This window comes from Macaca thibetana, chromosome 10 (assembly GCF_024542745.1).
Source record: "Macaca thibetana thibetana isolate TM-01 chromosome 10, ASM2454274v1, whole genome shotgun sequence".
Lineage (NCBI taxonomy): Eukaryota > Metazoa > Chordata > Mammalia > Primates > Cercopithecidae > Macaca > Macaca thibetana.
The window spans coordinates 68,993,761-69,005,174 of record NC_065587.1 but is presented as its reverse complement, the minus strand read 5'-3'; the positions used below and the strand labels follow the sequence as shown (position 1 = coordinate 69,005,174).

The window sequence follows — 11,414 nt, the reverse complement described above, 5'->3', positions numbered from 1 at the left end:
GCGGGGCGCGGGGCCCGGGGCCGGGGGCCGGGGGCAGTAGCAGGAACCTGAGCAGGAGCTGGAGCCGGGGCTGGAAGGCGGCTAGATCCACAGCGTCGAGCTGCCGGGGACGGGTTAGGAGCGCCCCCTGCGAGGCCGGCGCCTGCTCACCCAAGCCTCAGGCATACCACGGGGCAGGCCCGGTCCTTGGCTCCGTTTGCAAATGAATAAACGAAGGCTCTGTTTGTTGATGACCTGTGCAAGGCCACTCAGCCGAGGTTTGAATCCAGGCCTGGCAGGCTCAGGAACCCGCCCTTACCCAGGTCCGACGCTGCCTCTCAGCGGTCACCGTCTGTCTTTTCGTTGAGCTATTGGTGAAGTTTGCATTCGCCTGCTTTAATTTTTCTCCCGCTCCTCGTCCCATCGATCAGCAGATCCTGTGGGCTCCACTTGCAGACTCTCATCCCTCACCTCCTCCGGCCCCATCCCGCTCCAGCTCCATCAGTGCTCCATCATCTCAGGGGTCCTGAATCAGCCTCCTCCTGGGCCTCCTTGCTTCTCTTTTTGCCCTCTTCTGTCCATTTCCACCCAGCTGCCTGAGAGTCCTGTTAAAATGTAAATCAAACTCAGGCCACTCCCCGACTCAAGTACTCCCATCTCGCTTAAAGTAACAGCCGAGATCTTCCCCAGTGCTTGCAAACTGCCTCCAGATCTCTGTCTTCGTAGCTGACTACCCTGCCCTTGCCTCACTCCACTCAAGTCCCATTGACCTGCTGGGTCCTGGAGTAAGTCAGACACACTCCTGCCTTAGGGCCTTTGCACCTGCCGTAACCCAAACGTCTGCATGGCTCGCTCCTTCCCTTTATTTTGGTCTTTACCCAAAAATCTTCCCTAGCTACTCCATCTGAAATTTCACAGACACGCATGTATCCAGCATTTCACATCCGCCTTCCTGGCTTCATTTTTTTTTCTTCTCAGCATCTATTACTGTCTAACGGAGCATATTTTACTTATTTATGTTTTTCTGGGTCTGTTTTCCTCTCCTCGAGGGCAGGGACTTTTTGGTTTGTTTTGCTCACTGCTGTGTTCCTGGTGTCTAGCACAGTTCCAAACACGTAACGGAGGCTCCATATGTTGAATGAAGGAATGAACCTGATCTTCATCTGGGATAATTTTTCTTTTTTCTTTTTTCTTTTTTTTTTTTTTTGAGACAAGAGTCTCGCTCTGTCGCCCAGGCCAGAGTGCAGTGGCGCGATCTCGGCTCACTGCAAGCTGTCCCTCCCGAGTTCATGCCATTCTCCTGCCTCAGCCTCCCGAGTAGCTGGGACTACGGGCGCCCGCCACCAGGCCTGGATGATTTTTTGTATTTTTAGTAGAGACGGGATTTCATCGTGTTAGCCAGGATGGTCTCGATCTCCTGACCTCATGATCCGCCTGGCTCGGCCTCCCAAAGTGCTAGGATTACAGGCATGAGCCACCGAGCCCGGCCCATGTGTGATAATTTTTCTTTTGCCTGAAACGCATCTCTTAAGACAATGTTTTTCAACCTTGGCTGTACATTTGAATGGCCTGGGGCAAGCTTTTTTTTTTTTTTTTTTTTTTGAGACGGAGTTTCACTGGTGTTGCTCAGGCTGGAGTGCAGTGGCGTAATCATGGCTCACTACAGTCTCCAACTCCTGGGCTCAGCTTCCCGAGTGGCTGCAACCACGGCCACGTGCCACCACACTTGGCTAAGTTTTGTAGAGACAGGGTTTGGTCATGTTCCCCAGGCTGGTCTTGAACTCGTGGGCTCAAGAGATCTGCCCACCTCGGCCTCCCAAAATACTGGGAAATGGTTGCTGTTGAGACATCATCACCTGTCAATCTAACTGCTGTTCTTTTTATAAACAACTTTATTGAGATATAATTTATATGCCATAAAATCCACCCACTTAAAATATACAATTTAATAGTTTTTAGTAACATTTACAGAATTGTGCACCCATCACCACAATCAAATTTTAGAACATTTTTGGCTGGGCATGGTGGCTCACACCTGCAATCCCAGCACTTTGGGAGGCTGAGGCGGGCAGATCACTTGAGGTCAGGAGTTCGAGACCAGCCTGGCCAACATGGTAAAACCCTGTCTCTACTAAAAATGCAAAAATTAGCCAGGTGTGGTGGTGGTCATCTGTAATCCTAGCTACTGCGGAGCCTGAGGCATGAGAATTGCTTGAACCCGGGAGGCGGAGGTTGCAGTGAGCTGAGATCGCACCATTGTACTCCAGCCTGAGTGATAAAGCGAGATTCCATAAGAAAAGAAAGGAAGGAAGGAAGGAAGGAAGGAGGGAGGGAGGGAGGGAGGAAGGAAGGAAGGAAGGAAGGAAGGAAGGAAGGAAGGGAAAGAAAGAGAGAGAAAGAAAATTTTTATCACCCCAAAATAGACCTGTACTCATTAGCAGACATTCCCTCTTCCCCATCCTCCAACTGACAGCACTAATATACTTTATGTCTCTATAGACTTTCCTCTTCCTGATATTTTATAGAAATTAGATCTTACTGATGGGCCACAGTGGCTCGTGCCAGTAATCCCAGCACTTGGGGAGGCCAAGCCGGGTGGATCACTTGAGCCCAGGAATTCAAGACCAGCCTGGGCAACATGGTGAAACTCCATCTCTACAAAAAATATAAAAATTAGCCGAGTGTGATGGTGTGCACCTGTAGAGCAGTGATTGCCCCACTGCACTGCAGCCTGGGTGACAGAGTGAGACCAAAAAGAAAATTAGGCTTTGACAATATGTGAACCTTTGTGACTGGCTTCTTTCACTTGGCATAACATTGGGGTTTTTCTTGACATAATGTTTTTGAGGTTTATCCATGTGGTAGTACTGGGTATTTTTTGTTTTTTGTTGTTGTTTTGGGATTTTGTTTGTTTGTTTGTTTTGTTTTTTGTTCTTAGAATCTCTGAATCTTTTCCTCTGAGTGCTTTTAAGAATTTTTTTTTTTAATATTTGGGGTTTTTTTTGCATTTTTACTATGATGTGTCTATGTGTGAAATTTATGGAGTTTCTTGAATCTGTGATTGGTGTCTGATTTCTGTCTCATTAATTCCCTCTTTAGCCATGTCTAATTTGCTGTTTAGCCCATCTTTTAAATTTAATTTTTGTGTATGTGTGTGTGTGATGGAGTTTCACTCTTGTTGCCCAGGCTGAAGTGCAAATGGCACGATCTTGGCTCACTGCAACCTCCGCCTCCTGATTCTCCTGCCTCAGCCTCCTGAGTAGCTGGGATTATAGGCATCTGCCACCACTCCTGGCTAATTTTTTGTATTTTTGGTAGAGACTGGGTTTCACCATGTTGGCCAGGCTGGTCTTGAACTCCCGACCTCAGGTGATCCATGTGCCTCAGCCCCGCAAAGGGCTGGGATTACAGGCATGAGCCACCACACCTGGCCAACATTTTGTTTTGTAATCTGCATCTGATAATACTGATATGCAAACTCTGGGCATATCTGTTTCTGTCCGTTTTCACTCCTATTGTCTTGTTTTCTCCTAATGACCTTGCTGATTTATTATGGTCATGTACCATCAGCCCTGAGTGACCTGCACATATTTATATTGGGGGCAGCTATATTGTTTCAGGTTTTCTGGTCTCAGCCTTGGCCCTTCAGGGGAAGAGCTGGCATTCAAATTGAACACCCTTCACCTCAGTGGGTAGACTCTAGTCATTCAAACTTGGGTTCCAATCTCAGTGCTACAGTTCACTATCTCTGTGACCCTGGACAAAGATTCCCCCATCTGGGCCTCAGTTTCTTTCTCTGTACAATGGTGATTATAATGGCTCCTCCCACATAGGCTGTTGTGAGAATCTGTACAAGTTATTAATTATTGATACATAACAAATTTCCCAAAATTAACAGCTTAAAACAGCAATAAACATGTATGCTGTTACACAGTTTCTGTGGGGTAGGAGCTGGGGAGCAGCTACATAGATGGTTCTGACTCTGGGTCTCTCATGAAGTTGTAGTTAAGATGTTGGCTGGGGCTGCAGTCATCTGAAGGCTTGACTGGGGCTGGAGGATCGACTCAAGAAAGCTCTCTCATGTGCCTGGGTGGTGCTGGTTATTTGCAGAATGCCTACGTTCCTCACCACGTGTACGTTTCCACAGGGGTAATTGAGTGTCCTCACAACATGGCAGCTGGCTCTCCCCAGAGCAGATGATCCAGAAAAGCAAAGCAGAAACCTTAACGTATTTTATGACCTAATCTTAAAAGTCATACTTTCTCATTTCACAATATCCTATTAATTACACTGGTCAGCCCAGCTCAGGATAGGACGAAACTGTTCAAAGGTGTGAATACCAACTGGTGAAGGCCACTGGGGGCCATTTGGCTGTCACATATGAAGTGAGATGATGCAGGTAAAGCACTCAGAGCCATGTCTGGCACGTGCTATGTGTTCATCCCAATCAGTGTCCTGGCTTTGCTCTAGGCAGGTGGAATCTGTACAGGAACAACTTTTATTCAATCATTCCACAAACATTTATTGAGCACCCCTGTGTACCAGGCACTGTTCTAGGAAATGAGGGAACAGTTATAAACAAAACATAGTCCTTGGCCTTATGAAACTCAAAAAAACATAAAATACACTGCCCGGTGGTGCTCAGCGCTATGAAGAACCATAAAGCCAGGTAAGGGAAGAGAGAACAATGAGGAAATGAGGCCTGGGTGTCTTTCTCCATGGATCTGGTACAACTGTAGTGGTGGCTTAGATTCTGACCTCTGCTAAAGCCCTCCCTCCCCTGTGAGTGCATCCTGGCATCACAGGCATGTAAAATTTATACCCATTTTACATCTAGGCTAAAGTCAAACTGGTCCAGAGAAGAGCTGAAATAAGATTTGAGTCCCCAAGGAGTCCGAATTTCTTCAAATACAGAGGTTCTCCAACTTGGAGGCCCAGCAGCATCACCCAGGGAGCTTGTTAAGATGCAGGAGCCCAGATGTTCTGACTCTCTAGGTTGGGGGAGGGTCCAGGGATCTGCATTTTAAACAAGCACCCCAGGGATGGATGCAGGAGATCAACCAATCACATTTGAGAAATGTTCTGGTTGTGGGTAGTGGTCATGCCTGTAAACCCAGTGCTTTGGGAGGCCAAGGCAGGAGCATCATTTAAGGCCAGGCATTCAAGACCAGCCTGGGCAACATAGTGAGGCCCCTGTCTCTACAAAACAAATTTTTAAAAAATTAGCCAGGCATGGTGGCACTCACTTGTGCTCCCAGCTACTCAGGAAGCTGAGGTGGGGAAATAGCTTGAGCCCAGGTGTTCAAGGCTGCAGCGGGCCATGATCACACCACTGTAGGTGACAGAGCAAGACCCTGTCTTTTTTTTTTTTTTTTTTGAGATGGAGTTTCACGCTTGTCGCCTAAGCTGGAGTGCAATGGTGCGATCTTGGCTCATTGCAACCTCTGCCTCCCGACTCTGTCTTTTTTTTTTTTTTTTTTTTTTTGAGACGGAGTCTCGCGCTGTTGCCCAGGCTGGAGTGCAGTGGCCGGATCTCAGCTCACTGCAAGCTCCGCCTCCCGGGTTTGCGCCATTCTCCTGCCTCAGCCTCCCTATAGCTGGGACTACAGGCGCCCGCCACCTCGCCCGGCTATTTTTTTGTGTTTTTTAGTAGAGACGGGGTTTCACTGTGTTAGCCAGGATGGTCTTGATCTCCTGACCTTGTGATCTGCCCGTCTCAGCCTCCCAAAGTGCTGGGATTACAGGCTTGAGCCACCGCGCCCGGCCGACCCTGTCTTTTTTTTAAAAAGACACCCTGTTCTGAGGGCTTAGTGGCCAGGCAGGGCTCTAGGTCCAGCCTCAAGTGATGGATAGGGCTTAGCCATGCAGAAAGAAGACGAACAGCTGGAGATCCAGAGACACCAAGCAATTTACCCAGGGGCATACAACCTGTAGGGACAGTTTTAGGTGCACATCATCTTATTTAATCAAATATATCTCATGTTGTACAGTAGTTCCCCACTCCCACCCCCATGATCTGTGGTTTTGCTTTCTGCAATTTCAGTTACCTGCAGCCAACGACATGATGAAATCTCATGCCATCCTGCACTACTCCACCTAGGATGTGAATCATCTCTTTTCCACTGTATCCATATTGTAGACGTTACCCACCATTAATCATCAACATCATCTGCTCCTGACATCCAACCATGGTCATTGTCATGGCTTCATGATCCTGGATCACCCAAAGGAGATGATTCTCCTTCTGACGTATCGTCAGGTCAGCAGTAGCCTAATGCTAGATCACAATGTCCATGTCATTCATTTACCATCATCTCATCACGTAGGCATTTTATTATCTCCCATCATCACAAGAAGGGTGAGTACAGAGCAATAGGACATTTTGAGGGAGAGACCACATTCAGATAACTTTTATTACAACATACTGTTATAACTGTTCTATTTATTGTTAACTCTTTTTTTTTTTTTTTTTTTTTTTGGAGGTGGAGTCTCACTCTGTTGCCAAGCTAGAGTGCAGTGGCCTGATCTCGGCTCACTGCAACCTCCACCTCCCGGGTTCAGGTGATTCTCCTGCCTCAGCCTCCCAAGTAGCTGGGATTACAGGTATGCGCCACCATGCCCAGCTAATTTTTGTATTTTTAGTAGAGACAGAGTTTCACCACATTGGTCAGGATGGTCTCGATCTCTTGACCTCGTGAGCCGCCCACCTCGGCCTCCCAAAGTGCTGGGATTACAGGCGTGAGCCACTGTGCCCGGCTGTTGTTAACTTTTAATTTGTAAGAGTTTAATTTACAAATTAAATTTTATCGTAGGTATGTGTATATAGTAAAAAACATGGTATATACAGAATTCTGTACTATCTGTGGTTTCAGGCATCCACCGGGAGTCTTGGAATGTATCCCCCCTGGATAAGTGGGACCATTGTACGTTGAAAAACAAGACCACACATTATTTTCAGCTCCTCCTGTCAAGAGAAAGAATCTATTTGCCTACATCCTGAACTTGACATGAAATTTGACATGCTATTTGATATGCTTTGATGCTAGTGCAGCTTGAATACTGGAATTTGTTCTCTCTTGTTGCTTTCTGAAACTCTGAGACCACCATAGGAAGGAGTGGGCTATGCCTATTGCAGGATGAGGCCACGTGGAGCAGAGAAGAGCCTTCCTGGCAAGGTAGACATTTGAACTGCTTGCTGCCTGCAGCTGCAGGAGTGACCCAGCAGAATTCAGCCCAAATTGTCAACTTACAAGATCATAAAGTACTGTTTGGGGTTTGTAATGCAGCAGACTGACATGGCCTTGTTACTGGTGGAGAATATTTTTCCTCCCTTCACTAGGGGCAAATTTTCCTTAGTCATGGTAATTAACACTATCTACCAGACAAACTCCAAATCTGAAAGACTTAACACAAGAAGCTTTATTCCTTACTCAGTGAAATCCAAGGTGGATCTGGTGGTTCTCTTCCAGCTTGTAGCTAAGGGAACTCATAGCCGCAAGGTGGCTGTGGCAGGGGAAGAGAGGGATGAGGCTCACCAGCTCTCCATTGCTTCAGCCTGCCACTCCTACACACACCCCATTGGTCAGAACTAGTCATGTGACTGTAAGGGAGTCTAGAAAATGTAGGGGAGCTCCTGAAATATTGAGATCTCTGTCTTTGCCACAACGAACTTCCACAAATATAATTAGCTATGTCATTTGTATGGTTATCTGTTTAACATCTCTCTCCTCTATTAGACTGTGAATCCTTGAGGGCAGGAGTACATCTGTCTTGCATGGCACCTGGCCTATAGTAGGCATTCAGCAATGTTGTTAAATTGCTAAATGAGTGAATAATCTGGCAGGTCACAATAGGATCTTTTGTGTTCAGCCCCCAGTGGCAGACATTCCTCAAGTAATTTTCTAACAGTCCTTCCCTTTCAGTAATATACATGTACTAATTTGATAATGTAAAACTCTTATACAATGATGATTAAATGAAGACAAGTAGAACATGAAAGTCCTCACTAATTAGGGTCAGGGGTGTGGTGACATCCATTATTTGATAAGAGTGAATATTACATTTTATTATTATTTTGAGACAGAGTCTTGCTCTGTCACTCAGGCTGGAGTGCAGTGGTGCAATCTTGGCTCACTGCAATCTCTGCCTCCTGGGTTCAAGTGATTCTCCTGCCTCAGCTTCCCAAGTAGCTGGGATTATAGGCACACACCAACATGCCCAGCTATTTTTTATATTTTTAGTAGAGACGGGGTTTCACCATGTTGGCCAGGGTGGTCTTGAACTCCTGACCTCAAGTGATCTGTTGGCCTCAGCCTCCTAAAGTGCTGGGATTACAGGCATGAGCCACTGCTCCGGGCCGATATTACATTTTTAATGGGTAGTTTTCATGTGGCTGCATCTGTGCATGTTGCAGGAAGTCAGGGACCCCGAATGGAGGGACCAGCTGAAGCCATGGCAGAAGAACATCAATTGTGAAGATTTCATGGACATTTATCACTTCCCCAATCAATACTCTTGTGATTTCCTATGCCTGTCTTTACTTTAATCTCTTAATCCCATCATCTTCGTAAGCTGAGGATGTATGTCTCCTCAGGACCCTGTGATGATTGTGTTAACTGCACAAATTGTTTAAACAATATGAAATCTGGGCACCTTGAAAAAAGAACAGGGTAACAGCGATGTTCAGGGAACAAGGGAGATAACCATTAGGTCTGGCTGCCTGAGAGCCGGGCGGAACAAAGCCATATTTCTCTTCTTTCAAAAGTAAATAGGAGAAATATCGCTGAGTTATTTTCTTAGCAAGGAACAGCCCTGAGAAAGAGAATGTGTTCCTAGGGGGAGGTCTCTGGGAATGTCTGTCTTTTACAGTTGTAGATAAGGGATGAAATAAGCCCGGTCTCCTGTAGCGCTCCCAGGCTTATTAGGATGAGGAAATTCCTACCTAATAAATTTTGGTCAGACCGGTTGTCTGCTGTCAAACCCTGTCTCCTGATAAGATGTCATCAATGACAATGCGTGCCCAAAACTTCATTAGCAGTTTTAATTTTGCCCCGGTCCTGTGATCTTGCCCTGCCTCCATTTGCCTTGTGATATTTTATTCACTTGTGAAGCATGTGATCTCTGTGACCCACACCCTATTCCTACACTCCCTCCCCTTTTGAAAATCGCTAATAAAAACTTACTGGTTTTGCGGCTTGGGGGGCATCACGGAACCTGCCGACATGTGATGTCACCCCCGGATACCCAGCTTTAAAATTTCTCTCTTTTGTACTCTTTCCCTTTGTGTCTCAGACTGGCCAACACTTAGGGAAATAGAAAACAACCTACATGAAATAACGTTGAGTTATCGGGGGCAGGTTCCCCTGATATCTGGCACGCCAATGTGGTTTTTTCTTTCTCCCAAGTGCATGTGGGAACCTGATTCCCTTTGATAGGTGCAGAGAAACGTCATCGGTTTGGTCCACTGAGACGCTTGTTCGACTCCCTGACGACTGGTGAGTAGTCTCTGTATGGTCTGGGTTAACTATGGGTCACATGGAGTCTAAACATCATGCTTATCTCTGCTATATTAAACTCCTGTTAAAACAGGGTGGTGTCCGAGTAACCATGGAAAATATGGTCACTCTATTCAAGGCAGTAGAAAAATACTGTCCTTGGTTTCCTGAAAAAGGAACCTTAGATGTAGAACTATGGGATCATGTTGGTGCAACATTCTGGGAACTGGTCTCCACAGGGAATTATGTTCCCATCACAGGGGTGATTGGGCCTTAGTATGTGCCGTCCTGATGACATACCAATCCCATGACCCCCTACAGTTACCACAATTTTCTGAATCTGACAACCCTCCACCTCTTCCTTAACCTCCCTCTCCCGTGCGGCCTTCGTTATCTGATCAGCCTCTCCCTTCGGCTACTCCTCCCCAACCTGATGATGTTGAGAATTCAATGTCTAACTCCAGTGACTTTGGATTGTGGTCACCCCCTGATGATCTTATTTCTTTTCACGAAGAGCCGGTACTTGTAGCTCCCGTGCCCCGACTCACATAGCCCAGGACCATATATATGCTAATTCTTGTCTCTTCAAACCTCCAGAGTCACCTAATGGCTCTGGGACCAAACTACAATTTACCTATAATTCTTCAGGCCCTCCCCCGTCCACTTCAGCCCCTCACCCTCCTGTAGTTTCGGTTCCTCAACCGGTCACTTTGCCATCCACTCAGCCTGCTTCTCTGTACCCTTCTTCACACATGGATGCCAGTAATCACCAGTATACTTCTGCTCCTTCTGCTCCCCCGATATCTGCAGCCTTGTCAAAAGTTCCTGCTTCAAGGCAAAACCAGAGGAGTCTTTTTCTATGTTGTGGGGTCTTGGATGAGTCTTCTGCTCTCTCTAAAGCTCATTTGTCTTATCTGTAAAATGACAGGAGCATCTACCTCACTGGATTGTCTTGAGAAGTAAATGAGTCTCTTTGTGCAATGGAGTAAAGTGTTGGCACGGTACCTGCCCTTGGCAGCCCTCCCGTTCCCCTTGCTCCATTGGTAGGTATCCGGCCAACATTCAGCTTGGAGGGAGCTGGGACAGGGTCTGTTGGAAGCTGGAAGGGGCAAGATAGAGGTCAGGGGCTGCCCCATGAGACCCTAGACACAGGTAGGCCCTGTTCTGGGAAATGCTGGGTGCACAGAGATGAGACTGACTTGTCCCTGTATGCATCGGTTAGCTTTTGCTGTAAAACAAAATAGCCTCAAACTTAGTGACTTAAAATCACAATGATTGGCCTGGTGTGGTGGCTCGTGCCTGTAATCCCAGCACTTTGGGAGGCCGAGGTGGGCGGATCACCTAAGGTCAGGAGTTGGAGACCAGCCTGGCCAACATGGCAAAACCCTCGTCTCTACTAAAAATATAAAAATTAGCCGGGTGTAGTGGCGTGTACCTGTAATCCCAGCTACTCGGGAGGCTGAGGCAGAAGAATCGTTTGAAAATCTGGGAGGCAGAGGTTGCAGAGAGCCGAGATCACGCCACTGCACTCCAGCCTGGGTGACAGAGTGAGACTCTGTCTCAAAAAACAAAACAAAACAAAAACAAAACAAACAAACAAAAAAACACAACGATTTTATTTAGCTCAATTATCCAGAGTGGCGGCTCTCGAGTATCTGCAGTTAGCAGGCTGTTGGCTGGGCCTCTGCACTTCTGCACATTATTTTCCCTACGATCTCCTCCCTCTTTGAACCTGGTTTTGCTCCGTAATCACTCCCCCTCCATATGATGCACGAGCTCCACCTACAGCTCGAGCAGTGCCATGGTTAGTGTAAGCCTGTGTCCCACGAAAGTAAGCTGGTGATTGGTCAGAAACGGCAAGTGATGCAGTTCTGACCAATGAGAAGTGTGGGAAAGTCAGTCAGGAGCGCTTCTGGGAAAGCTTCCTCCATCCCAAGAAAG

At 46.9% G+C, this 11,414-nt stretch overlaps 1 protein-coding gene across 3 annotated transcripts in view; it reads left to right on the top strand.

Moving 5' to 3' along the window:
- Positions 1-11,414, top strand: part of REM1 (RRAD and GEM like GTPase 1) — a 753,594-nt gene that overhangs the window by 160,108 nt on the left and 582,072 nt on the right. Inside the window, exon 1 of one of the 3 annotated variants that reach the window (XM_050807217.1) lies at positions 30-36. The exons of the other annotated variants lie outside the window; for them this stretch is intronic. The gene's annotated coding sequence lies outside the window, so the exon portion shown is untranslated. Of the gene's footprint in view, positions 1-29; positions 37-11,414 lie in introns of those variants that run through there. 3 annotated transcript variants of the gene reach the window in all.